Source organism: Perissodus microlepis, chromosome 22 (genome assembly GCF_051167445.1).
Source record: "Perissodus microlepis isolate ML-2025 ecotype Zambia chromosome 22, ASM5116744v1, whole genome shotgun sequence".
NCBI classification, from domain to species: domain Eukaryota; kingdom Metazoa; phylum Chordata; class Actinopteri; order Cichliformes; family Cichlidae; genus Perissodus; species Perissodus microlepis.
The window spans coordinates 33,458,713-33,485,837 of NC_140481.1; the positions used below are offsets into that span (position 1 = coordinate 33,458,713).

Consider the following 27,125-nt stretch of genomic DNA (forward strand, 5'->3'; position numbering starts at 1 on the left):
TCCTGTCGTGTCAGATTTACACGTGTATCTCTGAGGCCTGTACACCTCATTATTTTTTGTATCTCACTAAGAATTTGTATCATTCAAATGTTATTATGTGGAATAGTTTTGGATTCAGGTTGTTACAGTCAGACACAGGGAGAAGCCCCCCGCCCACCACCCACATCTTTATCCTGATGGTGCTGCTTTGGTGTCAGTTTGTTGTTGTTGATTTAAGATTTGTATTTGTGTGAAACACTTGTACACACCGTATGTGTGCTCATAAGGCGAGCCACGAACACGTGGACCCAGACGCAGGCGCATCAGAGACACAGAGTTATTAAAGGAAAGGTGAAGCTTTATTCAGGTGGAGGAGACGAGGGAGCACCGAGGAGGTCCTGGAACAGCTGGGGCAGGTTAACACAGGTGTACAAAATCAACACAATGAGGCGGGGCCAAAATTAAACACAATACACAAGAAACACAACTGTATCACAATAAAACAGGAAGTGAGAGAGGAAAAGGCAGGAAACACTGATGTACCAAACACGGGAATTCGAGTGAAAAGCTCAAATCTGACAGGCTCAGGGCGAAGACGGAGGGGAACAGCTAAACCGAACCCTAAAGAACAAACTCAAGATAATTAACAATAATCAGCGAAGACCAAAAACCGAACTCTGGGTAACAGAGTGTGTCGCCCGGGGAGACGAACACGGGGAGACGTCACGTGACCTTAGACGTCAACTACCGGACTCACAACACGTATCAGAAGTCAGCAGAACCGTAAGCACAGTGCTGCCCCCTGGAGGTGAAGCAGTAGTACAAAACAGGTACAGACAGGAATCTGACTGCTCATTGGTGCCTGAAGATGAAGGCGAGGCCTCGGCTGCTTTCTGTTTCCACGGTATCATCACATTCCTATCCTCGTGTTAAATACGTAACGCCCTTCACTCCTAGCATCGTTTACCACGCTGTGAAACAAACACACCCACTTTTACAGAGCGGGTCAGAGTGGGCTCGGGGGACTGGGCGGGTTGATAGCAGGGCGCCATCCGGAGTTCATGGAAATAAATGGATTACACCCAGCACTGCGTTGAGCACGCTCAGTCTGAATCCACTTAAAAGAAACTGTGGAGGCGGGGCATGGAGGAGGGGCATGGAGGAGGGGCATGGACGTCCATTGCCGCTGCTGTTAGAAATGTGCTGCTGGACCCACCAAGGAGCTGAAGGAGTCCCCACTGACAGCTGGATCATCAGCTGACTGGTGTTTATTTACTTTCCTGTGACGCACAGCTGGAGGCTAAGCTAACAGCTATCATCAGCACGCTAACATCTGGATGCCCTCAGCAGTGAGCTGCTTCTTTCCTGCTGGGGGGGGGGCTGAGCTGTCAATCAAAGAAGACTGGGGACAAGATCTCACACACACACACTCTCCGAAACACACACACACACACACACACACACTCTCAGAAACACGCACACACACACACACACACACACTCACACACACACGCACACACACACACTCTCTGACACACACACACTCTGACACACACACTCTCTCACAAACACACACACACACACACACTCTCACAAACACACACACACTCTCTCACACACAGACACACACGCACACACACACACTCTCTCACACACACACACTCTCTCACACACACACACACACACACATACGCACACTCTCACACACACACACTGGTAAAGACCCTACAACTACACCTGTCCCCTGCAGCGGGTGGGGCCCTTCGGGTGTCGTTCTGAGCTGTGACCAGACTCCAGTCTTGACACTCGAGTCTTCCAGAAATACACGTGAAGAGTTTAAGGCGGGGCTTCATAGGGAATAATAATAATAATGGACTGCATTTATATAGCGCTTTTCAGAGCCCTCAAAGCGCTTTACAATTCCACTATTGATTCACTCTCACATACTGGTGGAGGCAGCTACAGTTGCAGCCACAGCTGCCCTGGGGCAGACTGACAGAAGCCAGGCTGCCATATTGCACCATCGGCCCCTCTGGCCAACACCAGTAGGTGAAGTGTCTTGCCCAAGGACACAACGACCGAGACTGTCCGAGCCAGGGCTCGAACCGCCAACCTTCCGGTTACAAGACGAACTGCCAACTCTTTGAGCCACGATCGCCCCAAGGAAGACCCTCCCTGATCTAAACTCAGACCGTCCTAAAGTGAGCGTAAAGCTTGTGAGGTCCAGGAGCGGCGAGCGGCCCGTCAGGAGCACCGGGATGGTCGTTAAAAGCTGACCAGCCCGCAGTGTGCTGCACACACTCACTGTAAACATGGACGGATGGGTGGAGGTGAGCAGTCTGCTGCTCGCTCCATCAGTCCTCATAAACACACGTGTGTCTCGGTAGGACAGCCATAGGAGCGAATGGAGCAGCTCTAGGTTCACAGAGAACAGACCAGAGCACGCCACTGTCAGCTCGCCACCGTTCAACACACCGCCATCGACACGTGACTGTTCATCACGCCGCCATCAACTCGTTGCCCGGTTGAGGTTGCGTTGGGGACAGAAACTGACTGTGAGAGGTTTTTTTGTACTTTTGGCGCTCGCTGTTCTTCCTGCTGTGACAGAACCGTTAATCGGACTTCGCAGCGCCCCCTTCAGGTCAGCCGCGACCTGTCGGCCTCTCGCTTCATTAACTGACGCACAGAAAGGCTTTGAGATGTCACTCCCGGTGACTGCTTGCAGCTCGGACTGTTGCCATGACGACAGGCCGAGGCCTGGGTCAGTGTGACACGTGGTGCTGTGCTGACCGGGCGAGAGCGTTTTAACGATGAAAGGAGGCTTCCTGCAGATGATTGGATGAGCCTGCTGATGCTGCTTTAATGGAAGCTCAGAGTTGACTCAGACGCCACCTGACCTCACTTCCTGTTTCACTTCCTGCTTACTTCCACTCTTAGAAGAACAGCAGCGAGCTGTTCAGACGTGCAGTCAGACACGGCGTACTGACAAAGGTAGCCACGGTGACATCACCTGTGAAGCTACTGATGAGCTGATGGCGGCGTGCTGACGGTGGCTAATCCCACTTTTTGAAGGTGGATTTTCGTGCTCTGCTTGCTCTCACTGAGCAGCAGAGTCCAGTTTTCCACCCTCAGGCTGAACTTCAGCACTTTTCCTTGTCTTTGTCATCTTCGTCGCCTTCCTCGCCGTTCAGACCTGACGCAGTGCACCATGGGATATTTCAGGCTTCGTCCCCTGCTTCCTGTCTCATAATAAAGCCGCCATAATAATCTCCGGTTTCGGGCTGTGAAGTCTGTGAAAGCGTCTTTTGTGGCGTGTTTTTCTCGGGGAAAGAAAGAACCTCATCAGAGGCCACAAAGCGTTTGGAGTTAAAACCCAGAGAAAGTGGCAGAACGAGGCCGAGCAGACCGATGGCATCATTCAGCTCCAAAATAGAAACGGCATTAACGGCGAGCTCGCAGATTTGTCTGCCGTGTCCGACTGAGACGGCCTCAGTGACCCCGACCGAGTCCTCGCCTCGCTAATCGAATCGCTTCATTTCCTTGTTCTCCCGTCTCATCGGGCGCACTCGCCCCCACACGCTCCTCCTGCTCCTCCTTCTTCTCTTCTTCTGTGAGCGGCTGAAAGAGGAGCCTCACATGTGGCGGCTCTGGGATTACGAGCCGGGCTGTAAAGCTGCAGGAGGTAATTGGTTTTGGGAGGGGGTGTGAGCAGAGGTGGAGGGATTCTGTGAAAGGAAAACTGGTGGAGGCAACGGGTTTGTCAACTCGCTCCACTAATGGGAGTAAATGCTTTTTAAAGATGGAGCAGAGAGGAGGAGGCGGGGCTCAGCTTGCTCCTAAAACTGCCTCCATGAAATGTTAATGCTACAAATTACATTACAGCATTAAGTGAAAGCTCAGACCCCACGGAGGAGGAAGAGTCCGGAAACCTCCTGCATGGATCACGGAGGGTTTAAAGAGCTTCGGGATCACATCTTTCCTGAGTGAATCCCAGTCTGGGTCCTTCCACACGCTCAGGGCCGTCCTGTGCAGACAGGAAGCTGTTAGTACTTTCACGTGGTAACTCCAGGTATTTTACAGGAAGTTACATTGTAAGTTAAAGTACTGTGATTCTGCAGAAATGCACCTTTCAGTGGAGTGGGCTAACCCACGGCCCCGCCCTGAAAGGTTCAGCATATCTACCTTGTAAGATGGAAACACTGTTACTGCACAGGTAACTTCCACACGTCACTACAACTGTTCCTTTGTGCTCAACCTCTGTGAGTGTTTGTGGGTCAATATAATGACTTTTATACTGAAATTCATTTAACGACGGGGGCTGAGCCCTTATAAGGACTTCCTGTCCTGCTCCATGTTTTACTGGTGCAGGTAAAAACAAACAGAGTGACCTCAGCGGCTCTCAGAGCTCTGAACCACAGAGCACTCAAAGCTTTGAACAGTAAAATCAACTCATTTCTCTTCCTGTGCGTGTGACCGTGGCTTCAAACCAATCAGCTCACACGCTAACGGCCCTGCGCCTGCAGGGACACCGCAGGCTGCAGGGCTGTGGGTTTGAGTCTGACCGTTTCCTGTGTGCCTGTCGTCTCTACTGCTTTATCAAACTCGGTGATAAGAAGCAAGCTGAATGTGCTGCATCACTCAGTACACAGGAGCAGAAGAGCAGTCAGGTGTGGCTCATACGTCCAGCTCAGAACATCTGTGAGGCGCCTGACCTGAGGCAGCCGCAGAAGGCGTAGCTGTGAGCGTTCACACCACCTCTGACGTGGATGAAGCCGATCGGGCCGTCCCACGGCTGCTCTGGAAACAGGAGCGGCTTCCCTCCTGGTTTCCTGGGAGTTTTTAGGCTGCTGTGTGTCACCTGTGGTCCTGACAGGTGTGTCTGTGTCCCTCACAGACTAAAGTTTAATGTCCCAGCATGCACCGGGGGGCGGCTTACTGTCAGCTTGAGGCATGAAGTGCCCAAAAAGGCGCACGATATCAGACACGTGACACGGAGAGCAGGAAATGACCTCAGACCGCAAACAGCCTGCAGCACATAAACAAAATATACACCGTGTGAGCTAATCTGAGGCTCTTCCCACCGCAGAGCGGCATGTGTGACATCAGTGATGGTAAATGGTCTGGATCTCACACACCACGTGTCTGCTGGACAGCTCCACCCACTTTTATTCACAGGTTCATCTGCACAGCAGCGACTCGGGTTTCGGCCCAAGGACGCTTTGGAATGGAACCAGCAACCTTCCCATGAGCCACGGCTCTTCATCACAGGCGATCTTCCACAGCCGTGTTCATAAACGCGCCACAGTCTGAGGCTTCGACGCGCCGTGACCAACACGTTATTGGTCAGATGATTATGTTGCCTGTCCCGTTTGGATCTTTAGCCGTCAGAATTGTTGTCTGAAGGCAGAAAGATGCCAAACAGATTTACTTTACCAAGTGGATCATCATGGCCTTGCCATATTGGTCCATTTCATTGACCTTTATTATAATTATGTATTTATTTTATTTTCGTTTTTTAAAGACGGGACAGACATGACTGGGGGATGGGACAGGGAGAAAGAATGAAAGAAAGAGAGGGAGAGAAAGAAAAATAGAGGAGGGGAGAGATGGTGAGAAAGGGGGGAAGAAAAAAAAAGAAAAACAAACACCTGGATCACCTGTATGGAGATAAAAAACCAGAAGAGAAAACAAACAACAAAGAGCAACATAATAAAAACAACACCATCACAATAAACTAGCTAACAGTAGATAACAGTAGATACTTTTTTTAATTTCACCTGTTGAGAATGAAAAAAGAAAACAAGCAACAAGAAAACGAGAGCAACATAATAAACAACATCACGATGATCTATGTGAATATAACAGTAAATACTAAATATTAAACATTATTGTGCAGCACGTAAGATCGACAGCGCACAGTGTGCTTTGAGGTAGGAGCCAAAAAGGGTGTAGTTTGTGTGTGTGAGCACCCGTGTGTACACCTGTGAGCATGGACGCGCTTGTTTTTAAAAGGTTCCTTCATGTAATGATCTGCTAGAGGGTGTGGGGGGGCACAGCCCCGTCCTCCAGGGCATGAAGCAGGTATGGAGGATTCCTCATCCACAACTAAACAAACACGTCAAAAACAAAGACCATGTCTTCAACTCTCTGAGAGAAGGTCCCTGAAGGTGACCTGATGATCAGGGATGAAATAGAGGGTGTATTTAACCACCAAGGCGCTGTCCTTCCCCCCACGCAAACACGCCCGGGCGGTCCTCTGGCAGGGGGTTATAGTTGGCATCTCCTTCTGGAGTGTCAAAGAGCATCTTTATGATTGATGGGGTCTTGAGCCAACTTCCACCACCTGGTTGATTTGGGAAAAGATCCTCCAGGAAGAAGTACACATGACCAACAGCAGTACCTAAAAGATCCACGATGATAGAGTTGCCCAGCGGAAGTGAGAATCCCATTAACGCCCAGGGCAGGAAGGGTGCCTGAAAGTTGAGCAGGCCAAAGAAGTTGATGCGAACATTCGGGTTCCGTCGACTCCACACGTACACCAGCATGATGGTGAAGGCCTGATGAAATATAGTCATCAGAAGTCCACCAAAGAGAAACATGAAGACAAAGTCAGCCGTGCGTCCCCTGAAAGAGCCCTCCTCCAGCATTCGACAGCATCTGTACAGAAAAATCATATGGAACAGGAAATTGAAACCAACCGGACCAAAAAACAGGAAGTTGGTTATTAGTCGCCATACCTGATAATTTCTTAGAATTAAATCTGGGTTGAAGTAGAGCTGAAATGGTGTGATGATCTCTAGCTGCACCGCAGCAGTTGTGAGGACACAGGCGGTTGTGTATGCCCTGGTAACAACAGGAATCTGTAGGTATTCCTGCTGCAGCGTCTGGTAAGCCGTTTTAGACCGACTGAAAGCTTCCGGTACTTTCTTGACACGTCATCCCACAGATGATTACGTTAACGGGCTGACGCGTTTCAGAGGTCTGCTCTGACACTGGCTGTACCGACTGTAAACACGGTCACACCTCCAGTTTCTGGGTGACTTCCTGCCAGGCGCAGTCTTCCCATCAGTGGTCACCAGATGGTTGGTCTGAAGCTCCTCCTCTTCCTGTTTGTGACTCTGAAAACTGATCCAAGCTCTTTAAAGTGTGTTGAGTCATTTCCTTTCTCTGTGCAGGTTGAACCAATTAGGCGTCCTGTAAAAAGCGCAGACTGACTCTAAACATGCCGTTAGCTTCGACGCTGTTCAGCTCAGTCGGTGTAAACATGTCAGTCTGTGCTCGCTCTGCCTCTGTCACACACGCTTTCTCCAACTTTCTCTCCTGGCTCATCGAAGCCTCCGCAGCTCCTGAAAGTCAAGAATAAAAAGGCAGAGTAAACTCCTCTTCCTTGCCGCCTTTCTGCTTCTCAGCGGCTCTGCCGATGAGGCGAGCGATTCCCTCCTCTCCATCGCGCCGCCGCTTTCCCGTCGCTCTGAAGCAAATATCCATCTCCAGCTTCTTCTCCCGCTCTGACAGCCGAGAGACTGCCTGTCATCCCAGCTGTCAGCCTCACAAACGATGACGCGTGACAAAGTGAGACACACACACACACACGCACGCACACACACACACACACACCTACCTGGTTCCACTTTCAGCTCTTAAAGTTTGAGAAACCAAAAACTGCATTTAAAAATGTTTGTAGACACTGATCAGCCTGCTGTGTGTGTGTGCGTATGTGATTTTGTTACAGTCAGGTAAAGCCTCTACAATAATTCAGAGGAACCCAACAACCACTCTGTGTGTATAGGCACCCAGTGCATCATGGGAATCCCCCAGCAGCTCACACCTACTGCAGCCTAACTGAGGGAGGATTCGGGGTCACCTGATCCACACCGCGCTCCTCCGTCAGTGTGTCAGAGGAAAGTCCAGTGCAGACGTCTCTAACACGTCAGTCCCTCTCTTCTCTCTCGTCTCAGTGTCGCTGATACAAACGTCTGTTTCAGCCTTTCATTCGTCGCCATACTTTTTTCTACCCTTGATCTTACAGGCTGAATGTCATGACTGAGAAGATCATTTGGTGAATACAGATACCTGCAGAGCGCACGTTTCCCTCTGGATAGCAGCTCGATTCGGGAATCTGGTGGATGGCGTTACAGTCTGAACATCATCCAGATGATCTCCACGTTACAGTGATAATAATCCATGTGAAATGATTCACGCTTGTATCAGCATGTAGATCAGCTCTGATAATTAATGAACCTCCACTCTGCTGCTGCTGCAATCTCTAATTAACTGATTCTAATCAGACGCCACGCTGCATCCCTCCTCCTCACCCGCCCCTCCTTTTAGCCATCAGCGTGGAGGAGGCGAAAGGAGTGGGGAAGGAAAGAAAACGAAGAAGGACAAAGAAAGGAAACAAGGGAGGAGAAGGAGGACGAGATGTAGACAAAAATGAGGAGATTAAAGGATAATGATGGAAAATGTAAAAAAGAGGAAAGAAAGGATGAAGATGGGCGAGATGAAAGAGGAGACGGAGGCAGGGGGTGGAGGGGTGTAATCATGTGGATACCTCAGAGATGGTAACCACGGGACCACAGCAGCTGACCTCCAATCATCTTTCATCCCTGAAATTTAATGTTTCATCTGTCTGAGAGAGGTGTGTGTGCGCCTGTCTGTCTATCTCTGTGGGGACCAGTGTCAGCTTGGCATCCTGTGAGGACAGCTGTGCAAAGCGAGGACAGTTTGAGACTTCAGACTCAACCTGCTCTGGATTTTCGTTCCTGAGCTCTCATAGAGCAGCTTTGCATGGTTCAAATGATCCTGTTTTAGCTCCTCCCCCTCCAAATCACCACGTTTGTGTTTGTCGGGCATCTTTACCTGAGATTCCCCTACAATGAGACCCATAGAGCTGTAACTCTAACTCAGACACAACAAGGCCTTAAACCCACTTCCTGCTGGTCTTACAGTCACTGAGTTTTGTGTTTAATGTCTTATTAAAGTTCTGAATAATGTTTTTCCCTCCAACAGGAAAAACATCAGTAAAATCCTCTCCAATGAGGAAGCCGTGGTGCTTTCACAGATTTACTCTTCAAAATTAATTTGCATGAATTTGACGAGATGATGTGGAAAAAACAAACCACAGACTCAAAACGTCCATTTATACAGAACGTTTTTAGAAACCACTCCATCGCTGTGCTCTCTGCACAAAGGAAACAGCTTTCAAAATATTAACCAAACAGTTTGTATCACCATCAGCTGATGGAGGGGCGGTAACGGTGATGTCGCGGTGATGTCACAGTGATGTCACAGTGGTGCGCTCATTTAGAAAGAAGCTTCAAAATAAGGCGCAGGTGTTTCAGTCCAAGCCTGTTTTCTAAAAGGACTTCACTGTTTGACAAGCTGCTACAAAACCCGAACATTTATCACAAATCTGCCCACCGTGTGAGCATCAGCTGCCGCTGCCACATGCGCTCACTTGCTGTTCTAAAGGCTCCGGTTCCTGAAGTGGATTTCCTGTTCAGGTTCTCCAGCAGTCAGTCAGTACCAGGCTCAGTACTCATTTACTTTTAACAGTGAAAGAACCACTCATCCCACAATGCATTGCAAATCCCAGATCACACAGCGAGCAGCGTCCGGCCTTCTTGAGTCGTGGTCCTTGCTGTGGCGCTGTTCAGTAGTGTGCGTGCACGGCCTGGTTGGCCTGTTTCGGGGACATCGTTGAAGTTTTTGTTAAAACAAGGCCGACGTCACACAGATGTGTGGTTCAGCTACACCATCATCACCATGGAGAACATGAATAGGGTTTTTACATTAGGAATATCATTACCAATAGGATATGTGTTCATCCACCCCTGAAAATAGTCCCAACAGCTACTTCATCCAAAGCAGGTCAGAAACGGTGTCTGCCAACCAGCTGCTGAGAGAACATTAAGGGCGGAGTTTTAAAGGTGTAGCAGCCAGCAGGGGGCAGTGCTGGTCTGACTCCTCCCATGTATCACAGCCTCGCTCCTCACTTTGGTTCCTCTTCTAACGACGTGCCAGCGACTGATCATTTCCTCTCAGCACTCTGGGCCTTTGGGTCTATCAGCCTGTCGTCTTATCTGTTCTTACCAAGTTCTTGTTGTAAACATGGAGGTCCAGGTGACCTGTTCACTGAATCTGGGCCTTAGCGATCTACCTGGAAAGATGTTCAAGCACGTCGTGTCACGGTCCAGTCGAGCTGCGTGGACTCGGTGAGTCCATCCCACACGAGTCAAAGCTGACCTGATGTTTGGAGGAGGACGAGCAGCCTCGGGCTGACAGACCATCACCGCCCTGCAGAAGGTGAGAAACGACGGACACAAGAACCTCTTTTTGTTTCCTCTATGACTTATTTTCATATTATTTAGCATCCAGCCTGCATGTCAGCTTTCATATCGAGAGTACAGACTGAAGGTTGAAGCAAAAATAAAACATTTAAAAAATCTTTTTCTGATTTGGCTGTGTGTGTCAAAGTCATCAGAGTAAAACTGAACTTTTCCCACATTTAGAGTAAAACGTGTGAAATATGAAGCCCCTCTAATGAGACAATATTTAATTCCAAACAATCCCTGTGAAATCTCCCGCCGGTCTGCCTGCCAGGAAAACAGATTAGAAATTACTTTGAAGGAAGTTTAACGTGATATTAAAGCTGTCGTCAACCCAACAACTTCATCAAAGATCTTCGCTGCTACTGAAAAAAGGCTTCTCACATTATCTTTAACCACCACACCTTTCATTCAGCTGAGTCCACAGAGAGCAGACTGAGCTGAGAGGGTTCAGGCTTCACTGCAGGGACTGTGAGCATTAACAGCGCACACCTGAGCACAGGTGTGAGGATTTCAGCTGCTATCATATGTTTGACATGCAACTAAAAATTCGAAAATATATTTTTTTAAATCAGTAACTTTGCAAATTTAGAGGAATTGTTTTCGGACAACATACGTGTCACATTTTAAACAGGGTTTGAATAATCAGCACTGACATACAGACAGACATTTATGCTCTGGGTATAACAGACATGGTTACCTTGTGAAAGGCCCTCGGATTTCTTGGAGCAGAGAAACACGCTGTATTGTTGCTTTTCTCTATTGTATAAGCAGCGCCCGACTGACAGAAACGCTCTGTGCGGGTAGCAAAGTCGGCTCCAACGCACATTCAGGTGAAAAATAAAAAGTTAAAACGATATACCTTGCGGCAGTTGTGAATTGCTGAGGAAAATACTGTGTGTCTGATGGGGTGTTTTTATATAGGTGGACTTGGTTTCAGTTGGGCTCTGAGATGCAGATATAAAGAGCAGGTTGTAAAGAGAAAGGTGGAAAAACTATGGTGGTTCGGTTAGTCAGTAGGAGGTGTAATTGTCTGCCTGTAGAGATAAAGGTGTGGGGTGTAAGAAAATGTGAAAACCCTTTGGTTCAGTTGGTTCAGTTGGACATGGTTTCAGTTGACCTTTGACATGATAAGATAAGATAATGGAACTGTTTGTAATTAAAAAATGTGGAAACTAAGGAACTACAGTTGGGATGTGTGCTGGGATGCTCTTGATAAGGGAACCTCTTTTATTGTTTCATGACTTCTTTTGCTGACTGTTGGGGGCCTACCTGTAACCCACTCTGTCTAACTGTTACAGAGTGTGACTAGGTGTGAATATGTGGTTTTAGAAGTATCGCAAGAAAAGTTTATTTCTAAAGGAATACCTGTTGTTGTTTGAGGTACTCTATTTAAAACTATTAGCCTGTGAAACTTTTAGAAAAGTGAAATGCCCCTAAAGTAGTTAAATCATCCATGTGTAATCAACAAGTCTTACTGTTGCAGTGTGTTTGTGACTAGTAGATAATTATAGGGCTAGTTGCATTAAAGGAACATTGGGGGTTGATACAGTGCTAGTGTGACTAGGTGTGAATATGTGCTTTTAGAAGTATCACAGTTTATTTCTAAAGGGATACATGTTGTTTGTGGTATTCTGTTTAAAAACTATTAGCCTGTGAAACTATTAGAAAAGTGAAATCTTCCTAAACTAGCTAAATTAAATGCTGTGTGGGAATACACGGTTTTTAGAAGTATCACTGTTTATTTCTAAAGGGGTACCTGTTATTTGTGGCACTCTGTTTGAAAACTATTTGCTCCTAAATAGCACTAAAGAAAAAGCAAAATGCTCCTAACTAGTTAAAATACCCCTAAACTGGTTAAATTAAATCATCTATGTCTAAATAACAGCGCTCACTGACTGATGGGGGCCTAACTGCAACCCCCTCTGTCTAACTGTTACAGAGTGTGGCTAGGTATGAATATGTGTTTTTTAGAAGTATCACAGTTTATTTCTAAAAGAATACATGTTTTTTTGTGGTGCTCTATTTAAAAACTATTAGCCAGTGAAACTTTTAGAAAAGTGAAATGTCCCTAAAGTAGTTAAATCATTTATGTGTAATCATCGAGTCTAACTGTTGCAGACTGGTAGATACATGATAAGATAAGATAATGGAATTAACTGTTTGTGAAGAAACACCTTTGGGCTGGGATGCTCTTGATAAGGGAGCCTCTTTTGTTGCTTCATGACTTCTTTTGCAGACTGTTGGGAACCTAACTGCAACCCCCTCTGTCTAACTGTTACAGAGTGTGACTAGGTGTGAATATGTGTACTTTTATACAAAAAAAGTATAGGTATATTACTACTAGTGTGTCAGCTGTAGTATTCACGCTTCATATCAGGACATGTCTGTTTATAAAGGTCTATAAAGGATTTTCCTTATATAAAAGTGTCCTCACGTCCCTCATAAGTGCTCCTGTTCCTCACGTTGCTCCGTGTTCTCCAGAAATATTTATTGTTCGACACTTTATTAAAAACCACATGCAGCCGCTCCGACAGCAGCTCCTGAACAACTCATGGAAAAGCACATCTGTGCTTCCACACGTCTTCAAGTCGTGCACACGAATCCGTAGGTGATGCATTTTTCAGTAGGAAGTGTGTTTTTTGGGAAGAGGTGTAACCATGGCAACAAACAAAGCACGGTTTAAAAAGGTGCCAACCTTTGAAGAATGTGAACCCCGGCCATATTTATCTAAACCTAACGCTGTCAAACACCTAAACCTAACCAAGCGCCATGTTTTTAATAATAAATGATTTACTGAAACATCATAGATCAACACCACTTCCTCCTCCACCTCTGCTTTGTCTTTATGAAAGTGCAAAAGCAGACTCAGACTCACACTGGGGTGTTATTTTCCAGCTTTCGTTCCTAATTTTGAATTTTCCAAATCATAAGAAAAGAAAAAGCTTTAAAAATATTTTAGCTGCCTTCCTTTAAAATCCTCACGACTCACATGGAAAAATATGAAATAAAAAGATGTTCCTGAAAAGATGCAGAGAGAAATAATAGAAGTTCAGTAAAACAGATTCTTTCACAGCCTGTTCTTGAAAAAGAAAAAAATCCCCTGAGGGCCAAAATTAACATTCATAGAAGCAAAAGATAAAAACTGGGTCACAGCAAAGTTTGACACTTCCTGCTTGAATGTATTCAAACCTGCCTGTCAACAAAAAGTAAGCCATATCTATGTCATAGACTCCAGTGTGTGCATGTAAATGGAGAGTCCTCTTCACACACTGAGGTTACTTATGGAGTTCCACAGGGTTCAGTGCTAGGACCAATTCTGTTTACATTATACATGCTTCCCTTAGGCAGCATCATTAGAAGACATAGCATACATTTACACTGCTATGCAGATGACACCCAGCTCTATCTGTCCATGAAGCCAGATAACACACACCAATAAGTTAAACTGCAGGAATGTCTTAAAGACATAAAGACCTGGATGGCCGCTAACTTTCTGCTTCTTAATTCAGATCAAACTGAGGTTATTGTACTCGGCCCTGAAAATCTTAGAAATATGGTATCTAAGCAGATTCTTACTCTGGATGGCATTACCTTGGCCTCCAGTAACGCTGTGAGGAACCTTGGAGTCATTTTTGACCAGGACATGTCCTTCAATGCACATATTAAACAAATATGTAAGACTGCTTTCTTCCATTTGTGCAACATCTCTAAAGTTAGAAATATCCTGTCTCAGAGTGACGCTGAAAAACTAGTTCATGCATTTATTACTTCCAGGCTGGACGACTGTAATTCATTATTATCAGGATGTCCTAAAAACTCCCTGAAAAGCCTTCAGTTAATCCAAAATGCTGCAGCAAGAGTCCTGACAGGGACTAGAAAGAGAGAGCAGATTTCTCTTGTTTTGGCTTCCCTTCACTGGCTTCCTGTTAAATCCAGAATTCAAAATCCTGCTGCTCACATACAAGGTCTTAAATAATCAGGCCCCATCTTATCTTAATGACCTTGTAGTACCATATCACCCTATTAGAGCACTTCGCTCTCACACTGCAGGCCTACTTGTTGTTCCTAGAGTATTTAAAAGTAGAATGGGAGGCAGAGCCTTCAGTTTTCAGGCCCCTCTTCTGTGGAACCAGCTTCCAGTTTGGATTCAGGAGACAGACACTATCTCTACTTTCAAGATTAGGCTTCAAACTTTCCTTTTTGCTAAAGCATATAGTTAGGGCTGGACCAGGTGACCCTGAATCCTCCCTTAGTTATGCTGCAATAGACGTAGGCTGCTGGGGATTCCCATGATGCATTGAGTTTTTCCTTTCCAGTCACCTTTCTCACTCACTATGTGTTAACAGACCTCTCTGCATTGAATCATATCTGTTATTAACCTCCGTCTCTCTTCCACAGCATGTCTTTATCCTGTCTTCCTTCTCTCACCCCAACCAATCACAGCAGATGGCCCCGCCCCTCCCTGAGCCTGGTTCTGTCGGAGGTTTCTTCCTGTTAAAAGGGAGTTTTTCCTTCCCACTGTCGCCAAAGTGCTTGCTCATAGGGGGTCGTATATTATGGGATATAGTTATTTTGTTACTTCATTAGAGTTATTTGATATTATATTTGCACTATCCTGCTGTATATTACTGTATATTAGTATTCTTATCGTGTATATAGTATATCTTATTCCTCTCTTGCTGCATTGAGCATGTGTATGACAAAAGAATTAACTGCGGGGTAAATAAAGTTCTTCTTATCTTATGAATGTTGGGTTTTTCTCTGTATGTATTTAAATAAATTGAATTGAATTTCTTGTACAACATTAGCATGTTTCCGAACAACAGGCAGCCTGAAGGAAGCATCCCTGAAAACTGCTGACGTTGTGTTGTTAGCAGTGACTTTATCGTGTTTACAGCCTCTCATGAAACTGATTGTGAAAGACTAGCTGCAGACACTTTCCTCTAATTCATTCTGGCGTGTAAAATCTGCCTGACAACAGTTAATTGTGCACAAACAGCAGGCCTGTAGAGAAGTTTAATGTCTCCCCGCCTGGATCCACAATCCTGTTTAGCATATAGCGCTGTTTGTCTTTGATCCTGACCTGCTTTAGATCCTGGAGAAAAGCCCTCATTAGAATATCAAAGTTGATCTGTTTTACCCTCAAACTCATCTTCTGACGGCTGAGCCCGAGAGCTTCACCTCCGCCGAGGAGTTGTTTCCCTGAGGAGAGCGCCGCGAGCTGTGAGCCGCTCTGCTGGGAGACAACGAACCAAAGAACAAGCTGACAGAGTCAGGCGCTGAAGTTGTATAAGAGGAGGATTTCATGAATTATGGGAGGTCAGAGGTCAGGAATATGAACTGGACCAGAACTCACAGAGGAACAAATGAAGATCATCAAAAGTTTGAGTAAGTCAGACTCACTGTGGCTGCATTTACTCTGTAATAAGAGAAAATAAATGTCTAAATACAAACAGTGAAGATGTTATCTATTTGAAAGGTGTAAAAAATCCCCAAAAGATGAGATGCAAAATAAAATCTATAAACAAAATCCAACAATTTGAATCTGATGGCAAAACGTCTGAACAGAAAGCTGGAGGAACATTTAGCAGCCAGAATAAAACAGCTCTTTATTTTCCTTCTACATGTGCAACCAAACTGTGGTCATGTTAACTGGCAGCAGCTAACATGAAGCTAAAGAGTGGTGTCAAAAACACCATTACACAAATAAGGTAGAAGAACACTTCTCCAACTCCAACCCCCGACGCATGTGGCAAGGACTCCAGACCATTACAGACTACAGGACCACCAAACCCTCCCCCACATCCTCTGATGTCTCCTTCCTCAACGAGCTCAACAACTTTTATGCTCGTTTTGAGCGAGGAAACCCAACAACTACAACCAAAGCAGACGTGACGCCGGACCACCGCCCACTGACTCTCTCCCCCACCGATGTAGGAGCGGTGCTGAGCAGGATTAATGGCCACATGGTCCTGATGGCATCCCCGGGCCTGCTCTCAGATTGTGCTCTGGGGAGCTTGCAGGAGTGCTGACAGACATATTCAACCTGTCCTTGGCCCACGCTGTGGTACCGGCCTGCTTCAAATCCACCTCCATCGTCCCGATACCCAAAAATTCCAACCCATCAAACCTCAACCAGTACCGCCCAGTAGCCCTCACCCCCATCATCACTAAGTGCTTAGAGCAGCTGGTCCTAGCACACTTCAAATCCTGTCTCCCCCCCACCCCGGACCCCCACCAATTCTTTTCTGTGTACATTTTTAAACACATATCTGTACTTTCTGCTCCTTACATTCTTACAAATGTTTGACACATTTGAGGGGAGTTATTAATACATGTGAGCCTTTAAATATCAGACTGATTTAAACCTAAACAGAAACACCTGAGAGGAAATCCTGTTAATGGGCTGAATGACCACAGGTGTCACATAAAAAGAGATGAAAGAAGAAATGGTACTGCACTGTGGAGGACAGTAAGCATGGACAAGATAAACTCAAAAACACAGCTTTATTATGCTGCTGCTACTCGAAACACAAACTCATGAAGAATGAAGCAAACTAGAAACTAAGAACTTAAACAGGGGAAACCAGAAATAGTAGAAAACTAGGAGCAAAGTAACAGTGGAAACACAGGGCTTAGATACACCAGGGAGCAACGAGCTGGGACTAACGAGACAAGGGGAAGCAAAACAGGAAACACAAGACGATTACAAAGACGCAGACTAGACACTGAGACACGACCGACTGGGGAGACAGAGGGGACAAAGAGACAAGAGTGACTAGACGAGGAACACAGGAAAGGCAAAGAAACAAACCTAAATCCTAGGACTAAGAATAAACACAAGCAGAAAACCAAAAACATGAATAACAATAACCAAAGAATATAAATTAGCCACAAACCATAAACACTGAGTCAAGAGACTCAGGACAAACCGTGTGTCACAGTCAGTGGGTCAGTCTATTATTATTATTATTATTATTGGCACAACAGCAGAACGACTGCAGGTGTCATAGGCTGTGGTCAGCATCTAGCTAGCTCTACAGAAGAGGAGCGAGCATGAAGGGAGCGACGATTTTAAGTGTCAGGTCATCTGAAAGCAGCGTTTCTATGAGCTCAACCAACATCAGCAAACAGTTTGTCTCACAGTGTGCTGCAGCTAAAGTCCGGCTGCTGATTTGACAGGGAGAGAAAAGACAGAGAGCTAAGTTCACTCAGAGATGGAGACAGATGATAAAGGAGAGGAAGGAGAGAGCTTAGAGTTAAAGGACGGACTGAAACTAACTGAGACAGACTGACTGTGTTAATTAAAGACTGCATGAGAATCCTCTGCAGGTCAGCGCAGGATAAACAGGTGAGTTTGCTGCACTGTGATTGGTTTACAGTAAAGACCATCTACTGGAGCTGTCAGTAGGAATTATTGTGAGTTTGATTGTTTTCCCCACACTGAGACATTACAGCTAATTTTAGGTTCCCCACCTGCTGAATCCACTTTAAACCCTGACTGTGCACATTTAGTCTGCCTCTATGGTTGATAAGGCTCTGTCCTTTGAGTCACATTTGGGACAGTGAAAAACCTCCAACAATGACTGAGACTTTTTAACATTTCATCTGAATTATAACCCTTTTTTATAAAGTTTTATTGAATCTGTTTTAATGTTTTGCATAATTGCTTGGTACGGTAATTTATAATAAGACCAGACTTGCTAACCTGGTTAAAGTTGTTGGGAGGGAGGTCTCAGGTCCAGCTTGTGGGCTTTTCTAACAGGCAGGTGCTGAGGAGGCCGACCTCGGTCAAGTTGAGTTCAGACCATCCTCACTTTAATGACTCTGAGCTGCTTCCTTCAGGTCATTGGTATAAAATGCCTGCAGTGAAGACTGAGAGACATGGATTGTCTTTTATAGCTGCTGCTGTTATCATGGTTAATAGCAAGTGTTGATACCATCACTGCTACACATTGCACTCTGTTGATGCTACTGATAACATTTGGGCTGTTGTCTCTGGGCCTTGTTGTTGTGTGTGTTGTTTCATGTGTGGACATACTGCAATTTAATTTCCCATTGGGGACAATAAAGTTACCATTGACAACGGAGGCAACAGATAATACATATAACTGTTTATATGTATTAGATAGCGTTTAGAGCATTTAAATAGCGTCTTTATTGCCTTTGTGCATTTTTCTATATGCTGCATTTAGAATAAACGTAATAGTATAATATTATAATAATAAGAATAAAAAGGATGTAGGAGGTACTGAAGGTGCTAATCGGCTATTGCCAGGTTTTTTGAGTTGGATAGTAATAAATAAATACATAATGACAGATAACAGATGAAATATGGGTTTCATTATTTAGGGGCAGACAGTGAGACAAATAAATGATGAAAGCAGGAAGCAGAAGGATCTGACTCAGGAAGAGAAGGCAAGTCCAAAATACCACAGGAACCAAGCTGTGAACACCAGGGCAGGTGGGCCAGCTGATTAGAAAATCTGCTTTTCTGAAGCTTTAGCAGAGTCTAACAATGTTAGGCAGGAAGTCCAGACAACAGAATAACAACCACACAGGACGAGAAAACCCCCCAGCGACCTGGGACGCACCAAAACCACCACCACAGACTGCAAAGGAAACCTCAGAGGTCAAAGGTTATTCATTCCTTCCATTTGCCTAAGCCACTTCAATGATCTTCACTCGTTTCAAAGAAAGAGAGTCACGCTAACATAGAGCTTTTAAATGTAAATAATGTTTGGGTAAACATACGGTAGAAGCATGAATCCCATGTTAGAGGCAGATTGAAATGCTCTGCAGCATCAGTGGGAGTCAGCTGAGGACTGAGGAGGTCTCCTGAGTGCAGACCGCCTGTTCTGGTTGAAGGACAGTTTGATGCAAAAAAGTTTCTTCATCAGAGAATCAGGTCAGCAGTCGAGTCTTTGATATGGAGATGTTTTTATTTTTGTTCTGATGAAAACAGCATTAAAAGCCAACTGCAGGGAATTAAATTACCTTCGACTCACAGATCTGAAGCTCAACACAAAATAACGCCCATAAGATCATTTAAATGCAATCACAAACTTTACCTTCTTTCATTCTCCCGTTAGGTTTGATCTGAAAACACGTTTGTGAGCATGTGTGACTATGGAAGGAACAAAAAACAACCACTTTGATGCTACAGAGAACAACAGAGGCAGAGATATGTAAATGTAAAACAGAAAATACACACCAGTCATCATCCATAGCACCTCCAGCATCCATAAAAACCGAGGTCAAGACGGCCTCTGAAGGCAGCGCAGGACTCGGATTGTTTGTTTGCCAAAAGGACATATGTGAGAAAAGAGCGTTTCAGCGCAGAGGGCTGAATCCAAAAGAGGCAGAGAAACAGCAAAACAAATAAATTTAAAGAGCACATTATCATTGAGAAGACTGCGCTTTATTCACAAACAGGTATCTGTACCGCGATCAATCAGACACAGTCATGATCAATCAGACAATCAGACACAATCGCGATCAATCAGACATAATCAGATGAGTGGCCGATGACGTGATATGGCAGCCTCGCTTCTGTCAGTCTGCCCCAGGGCAGCTGTGGCTACAACTGTAGCCTCCACCAGTGAGTGTGAATGTGAATGAATAGTGGCACTGTAAAGCGCTTTGGGTGCCTTGAAAAGCGCAATATAAATGCAATCCATTATAAACCGCAATCAATCAGACACAATCAAAATCAATCAGACACAATCACGATCAATCAGAAACAACCACGATCAATCAGACACAATCAAAATCAATCAAACACAACCACGATCAATCAGACACAATCAAAATCAATCAAACACAATCACGATCAATCAGAAACAACCACGATCAATCAGAAACAACCACGATCAATCAGACACAATCAAAATCAATCAAACACAACCACGATCAATCAGACACAATCAAAATCAATCAAACACAATCACGATCAATCAGACACAATCAAAATCAATCAAACAAAATCACGATCAATCAGACACAATCAAAATCAATCAAACACAACCACGATCAATCAGACACAATCAAAATCAATCAAACAAAATCACGATCAATCAGACACAATCAAAATCAATCAGACACAACCGCGATCAATCAGACACAATCAAAATCAATCAAACACAATCACGATCAATCAGACACAATCAAAATCAATCAAACACAACCACGATCAATCAGACACAATCAAAATCAATCAAACACAACCACGATCAATCAGACACAATCAAAATCAATCAGACACAACCGCGATCAATCAGACACAATCAAAATCAATCAAACACAATCACGATCAATCAGACACAATCAAAATCAATCAGACACAACCGCGATCAATCAGACACAACCGCGATCGATCAGACACAACCGCGATCGATCAGACACAATCGCGATCAATCAAACACAACCGCAATCAATCAAACACAATCACAATCAAGATGACCACGACACGACAGATGGTTGTGTGACAGATGTTTGTGTGACAGATGTTTGTTGTGACAGATGTTTGTTGTGACAGGTTTTTGTTTTGACAGATGTTTGTGTGACAGATGTTTGTGTGACAGATGTTTGTTAGACAGGTTTTTGTTTTGACAGATGTTTGTTTTGACAGATGTTTGTGTGACAGATGTTTGTGTGACAGATGTTTGTGTGACAGATGTTTGTGAGACAGGTTTTTGTTTTGACAGATGTTTGTTTTGACAGATGTTTGTGAGACAGGTTTTTGTTTTGACAGATGTTTGTGTGACAGATGTTTGTGTGACAGGTTTTTGTTTTGACAGATGTTTGTGTGACAGATGTTTGTTATCCGGTGTTTGTTTTCGTAGATGTTTGTGTGTAAGTTGGTAAGTTGAACAGGAGCTACATACAAAACAGGTAAATAAAAGCAATCACGGAAAAAACACCTGACTTGTAATGCGTCAGAATCATGTTTATGACGTAGGCTGTCTTAAAACACGATGTGAGTGATGTGATAACCTGTCAATCAGCAGATGGCTCCGCCCTAAACACCCTCTGTTTTATCGTCTGTTTGATCTGAATGGGAACACCTTTTTGCAATGTGCTATCCAGTAATACCATAAACGCGCCTGGTAGGAGTTTACTGAGCCGAGATCTGAGCAGGCTGCTTGTTTTATCACAATCAAGAATAGAACAGAACAGAATAGAATAGAATGGCCCTTTATCGTCACTGTATATGTAAAACATACGCCTGTACGCGCCGCCATCCTGGAAGTACAAACTAGCAGAGTTGCCCCCTGCTGGACAGCAGAGAGAATGCTGCTTTAAGATGATTCTGGATCAGATTTAAAAAAGGGTTTTAGTAAATATTTTCAAATCTGAGCTGATGTCTGATTCCTGCAGCGTTCATCATCTACTTGTTTAGTGATTCTGTCTTTTTTCACCCCGTGACCTTTAACCCCGACAAAGCTGCTGGAAGTGTTTATATTTGCGGTTCTCAGGGAAGTCGATGTGAGTGTTGGCAGCCAGCCCTGACCTCTCTTCTCTCCGAGTTTGTTTGTTTGCTCTCTGAGGAGGAATTTTATCTGTTGGTAAGTCTGAAAGTCAAAAATCTGACGGTTCTGGACGAATGTGTTTCATCAGACAACAAAAGGACAACAGTCGGTCATTCTGTGGTTTGAGACACGAGTGAGTCAGTAAAACTCACTAATGCCTCTATTTGTCTCACAGTCCAACTTTTTAAAGACAGACTCTGTTTTCCACAGTTTTTTGACAGCATCCATAGTTTCACCTCAGCCCAGCATGTCCTCCGTATGCAGAGATGGGCAGTAACGCGTAATCTGATTACTTTTTTCAAGTAATGAGTAAAGTAAGGGATTACTATTGCAAAAAAGGTAATTAGATTACCGTTACTTTCCCGTAGGAACGCTGCGTTACTGCGTTACTAAAACCGTGATTCTTTTGCGAGAATGTCTCATGACAGTGACGTAAGCGAGTGCGACGTTCGTGACAACAGCTGTGTGCAGATCAACAGTGGATCATATATCGAGTGCAGGAGAGAGTATGAGCGTGCAGCGTTTAAAGCGTGGAAGTACTGACCTTACTTTGAGTTTGATTCCATAAAAAGTGACAAAAACATTAGTGTCCGCTGTGCGTGGGAAGAAAACTTCTTTTTACAGCGAAAAACCCCTAAACTTCCGAGCAAGCACCGAGTGCGCTGCCACGGGAATGTGACATTCACAGAGAAACTCGCGGATTCTTCCACTGACCGCCGCGGCACACCTGCACCAGGGTAAACCTCCGCCTGCCCCATACAGGTGAAAATAGAGCAACAGGACCACTGAGTCTTTGATTTTATTTATTTTCTGCTGTGTTTTACTTGCATCTATTTGAAAGACACAAAAAAATATTTTATTTTATGTGCTGGAATGTGCAGAAAATAGGTTTAAATGTTAAACTAATTTCTTCCAGTCAGAGAATGTTGCATATAATTTAATGTTTGCTTGATGCATAAAGTTAAAAGATTAAAACTAATAAAACAAGTTTTAAAAAGAGACTTTTCCATTTGATTACATTTTGTATGATGGATTATGCAGAAAAAGTAGAATTGGGCTGAAAGATCTATCGCTTTATCACCTATTCAGGTTGTAAATCATTTTTAAAAAGTAACTAAGTAACTAATTACTTTTGAAAATAAGTAATCAGTAAAGTAACGGGATTACTTTTTTGGGGAAGTAATCAGTAATTAGTTACTGATTACTTTTTTCAAGTAACTTGACCAACACTGTCCGCGTGCGTGCATGCCATCACTCCAGGAATAGCGTCAGCTTTTAAAAATACGTGATTGGCTTTGCCAACCAATCAAGTGTGAGTTTGGATCCACATTCACAAGAGACAGCTGCTGTCCTTGTTTTCTCTGCAGGTCCTGGGAACCAGCCGATCTGAAGCACCAGGGTCAGGAGGCGCTGTCTGCTGAGCTCTGCCCTGAGAGAGAGGAGCTCAGTGGGCTCAGAGAACAGTGAGACCTCCCGACCTTCTCTGGAGCTCCAGAGTCTTTCTTTCTCTTTGTTAGCCAAAACCAAAAGGTTCAGCCCTTAAAATAAATTCACTGCTTCATCACACAGCCTCAAAGGAAGCTTCCTGACCTTCACTGCTCTGCTGCTACATGACCTCTGACCTCCTCACAGGAAAGCAGAGCGTGTCTCCTGAAAGCACTGTTAAAGCTGCTTTAGACGCCGCCCTCGTGCAGCTCGAGTTTCTCTGAATTTGTTCTTTTCCTGCAGACGAGCTCGTGGCGTCCTCTGCGGGGAAACGCTGCTCTGAAAAGAAAATTAAACACCCTGCAGGGATCAGCAGAGGTACACATCGCATTAATAGGATTTATTCAGCACAATAACTGAATTCACACACACACACACGCTTCAGGCAGCGGGAAGAAAGGCCCGGAGAGACGGCTCCGAGCTAACAAACATCCATCCAGGAAGTGTGCGCTCCGAGTTTGTCCCAGAAAAGAAGCTTTCAGGACTTGGAGTTAACCCTTTGTCTCTGCTGCTACGTCTGAAACGCCTCAGGCTCCAATCACTGATGCAGGATACAGACATTAATTAGGTGGTAACACTGCAGTAATCTGAGCCTGAAAAGTAAAAGCCTCCTTCTGAGTTACAGTCATTTGGACCAATCATGCTTCACTGCTATGATGTGATTATTAAGACAGATGAAAACTTGTGTTTTTATAGCCAGTGTGTTTTGTATTGTGCAGATTTTCATCTGACATTTATTTAAATGTTGGCACACGAGGACCAAATAGGAAGGCGGGAGGTGGAGGATGCACAGTCTGTTGGAGAACCAAAGCATCTTTACAGTAACTTTGCTCCATGCTTGAGTAAACTGGCTCAACCCAAAACACTGAAAATCTGACTCCGCCCACTCTGACCTCACGTTTACCTGAAGTAACGGGACCAAAGTTTTAGCCTCCAGACACAAGCAAAGAAAGTGGTGACGATGTGGAATCATGTAAGTGGGTCACTGACACCTCTGTTTAAATAACCATGACCTGCAGTTCAAACGTCCTTTAAATGAAGCTAACAGGTAATCTTTGATTTTTTTAACCTGTTTTACTTTCATAAATATCATTTTAAATAAAGAACACAGTTCCATCACTGCACTTACATATACTTATGTATACATGTAAAGAAAGCCATGAAGACCCCCGGGGTCCTCTGAAGTATCCGTTACAGCAGACCTTCCCAAAGTGGGGGGGTGCAGAGCCATCGCCGGGGGGGCGGGGGGTATGTAAAGGGGGGGGACCCAAAATGCTTGGACACTGCTAGCACGGCGCCCACACAAACGCAAAGCAGGAGATTCTGCAGGTCTCCTGCAGGTCTCCCTGCAGGATTGGTTTTCCCTTTGTCGGGAGCAGCGCTGGGCTGTTCAAATCACGGAAAAACAGTATCCCACATTCTTGATCTTTAGTTCACAAACACTTGTTGTAATGACTAACTACTCCTGACATTTTGGAGATGTTTGCTCTTTATACAGTAAAGTTACAGTGGGATACAAATAATATCAGGCTGATCCTGCCACGATTTGTTCCCCCGGTTCAAGTCACGGACAAACAGTATCCCACATTCTTGATCTTTAGTTCACAAACACTTGTTGTAATGACTAACTACTCCTGACATTTTGAAGATGTGAGCTCTTTATACAGTAAAGTTACAGCGGGATATAAAATAATATCAGGCTGATCCTGCCACGATTTGTTCCCCCGGTTCAAATCACGGACAAACAGTATCCCACATTCTTGATCTTTAGTTCACAAACACTTGTTGTAATGACTAACTACTCCAGACATTTTGAAGATGTGAGCTCTTTATACAGTAAAGTTACAGCGGGATATAAAATAATATCAGGCTGATCCTGCCACGATTTGTTCCCCCGGTTCAAATCACGGACAAACAGTATCCCACATTCTTGATCTTTAGTTCACAAACACTTGTTGTAATGACTAACTACTCCAGACATTTTGAAGATGTGAGCTCTTTATACAGTAAAGTTACAGCGGGATATAAAATAATATCAGGCTGATCCTGCCACGATTTGTTCCCCCGGTTCAAGTCACGGACAAACAGTATCCCACATTCTTGATCTTTAGTTCACAAACACTTGTTGTAATGACTAACTACTCCAGACATTTTGAAGATGTGAGCTCTTTATACAGTAAAGTTACAGTGGGATATAAAATAATATCAGGCTGATCCTGCCACGATTTGTTCCCCCGGTTCAAGTCACGGACAAACAGTATCCCACATTCTTGATCTTTAGTTCACAAACACTTGTTGTAATGACTAACTACTCCAGACATTTTGAAGATGTGAGCTCTTTATACAGTAAAGTTACAGCGGGATATAAAATAACATCAGGCTGATCCTGCCACGATTTGTTCCCCCGGTTCAAATCACAGACAAACAGGATCCCACAGCTGTTTATGTTTTTAAACCCATTTTGCACAGAGAGGCATTTTTGAGAAATGTATTGATAGCAATGTTGAACATTATTACACAGGAAAAAAACAACTACACGTAAAATAATGACACTGTGACGCCTCTGCCTTTGTAAATGGAGGGACAGTAACTGTGTGTAAAACCTGCAGATAGTCAGATTAACAGTATTTTGTCTCTATCTGCCATTCTGCAGTTCATCTCATGTAAACAATAACGTGGCCACAGCGTGACGTGAAAAAGGCACATACCTTTGACGTTGCGTGACGAACTCTGTATTCCTCGTGATGCTGCAGGATTATAGACTGGAATGACCCGCTCTCTATGTTAGTGGATTTATATATGAAGTGAAGAAAATAAGAATAGCACCATGTTTTGCAAATACTGTAAATGGTGCTTCTAAAGTAGACACAGAAATGAAAAATACCTAAATACAGTACAAGTATATTCAGGAAAGAGTAAATGTACTGAGATTAACAGAACGTCTGTCCAGTGGCATCGGGGGTGTCTTTTCACGCGCCGTTATTATCAGATAGTCAGTTTGGCCACTAGTGTGTGCTCTCACTTCTAATGTTGCTTTCTGGGACGATGAGTTGCCGTAAGTTAATATAATAAGTTTCCTGGTTCTGTGGTTTAAAACAAGTCTCGTGTTGGAGGTCCTGGGAATGAGCGCCAGCGAGGGTCCTCACAAAGGCAGAAAAACAAATGTGTGTGTTTGAATATTGGACGATGGCGGCCGTGTTTCTGTGAATGTTTGCGTCTGTTATTGAAAATCAGCTGCTTCAGTGAGATCTGTTAAATGTTCAGAACAGCTTCAACACTGTTTATTCCTTTCACAGGATGTTTGATCCTCACCTGTATCTCCTGTCATCTCGACCTTACCTGCCTCAGTCTGCTCCGGCTTCCTCACATCAGCTGCAGATGTGTTTCACACCTGACTTTAAGTCTTACTTTAAGTAGTTCCTGTTCTTATTACACACCTGAGCGTTAGGATCACCAGTGTTACCTGTGTTTTTCTCAAATGTGACATTATTGATGGATATTATTTTATATTTATGTCACCGTCTGTTGATGTCTTCTGTGGACAGGTTTGACTTTGATCTTTCTAAGAATCAAGTCCAAACATTTATCATCATCCATGACTCAGGAGACGATGGAAGAATGGCGTGGAAAAATCTTTTATGTTGCATCTGATTGGTGAAATATGGCAGACGTGACCACAGATGACCTCGTCCTGACTGATCCTCGGGTAGTTCTAGTCTGCAGAGCAAAGACGTGTTGCACATGAATGTTTGCAGCTGAAGGCTCGGACAGCTCCACCTCCCTGTCGGTGGGTCCTGAT

The 27,125-nt window shown here is 44.5% G+C and overlaps 1 pseudogene; it reads right to left on the minus strand.

Moving 5' to 3' along the window:
• Positions 1-316: 316 nt before the first annotated feature.
• LOC146363626 (derlin-2 pseudogene) lies at positions 317-7,512 on the minus strand (annotated as a pseudogene).
• Between the last annotated feature and the right edge of the window lie 19,613 nt (positions 7,513-27,125).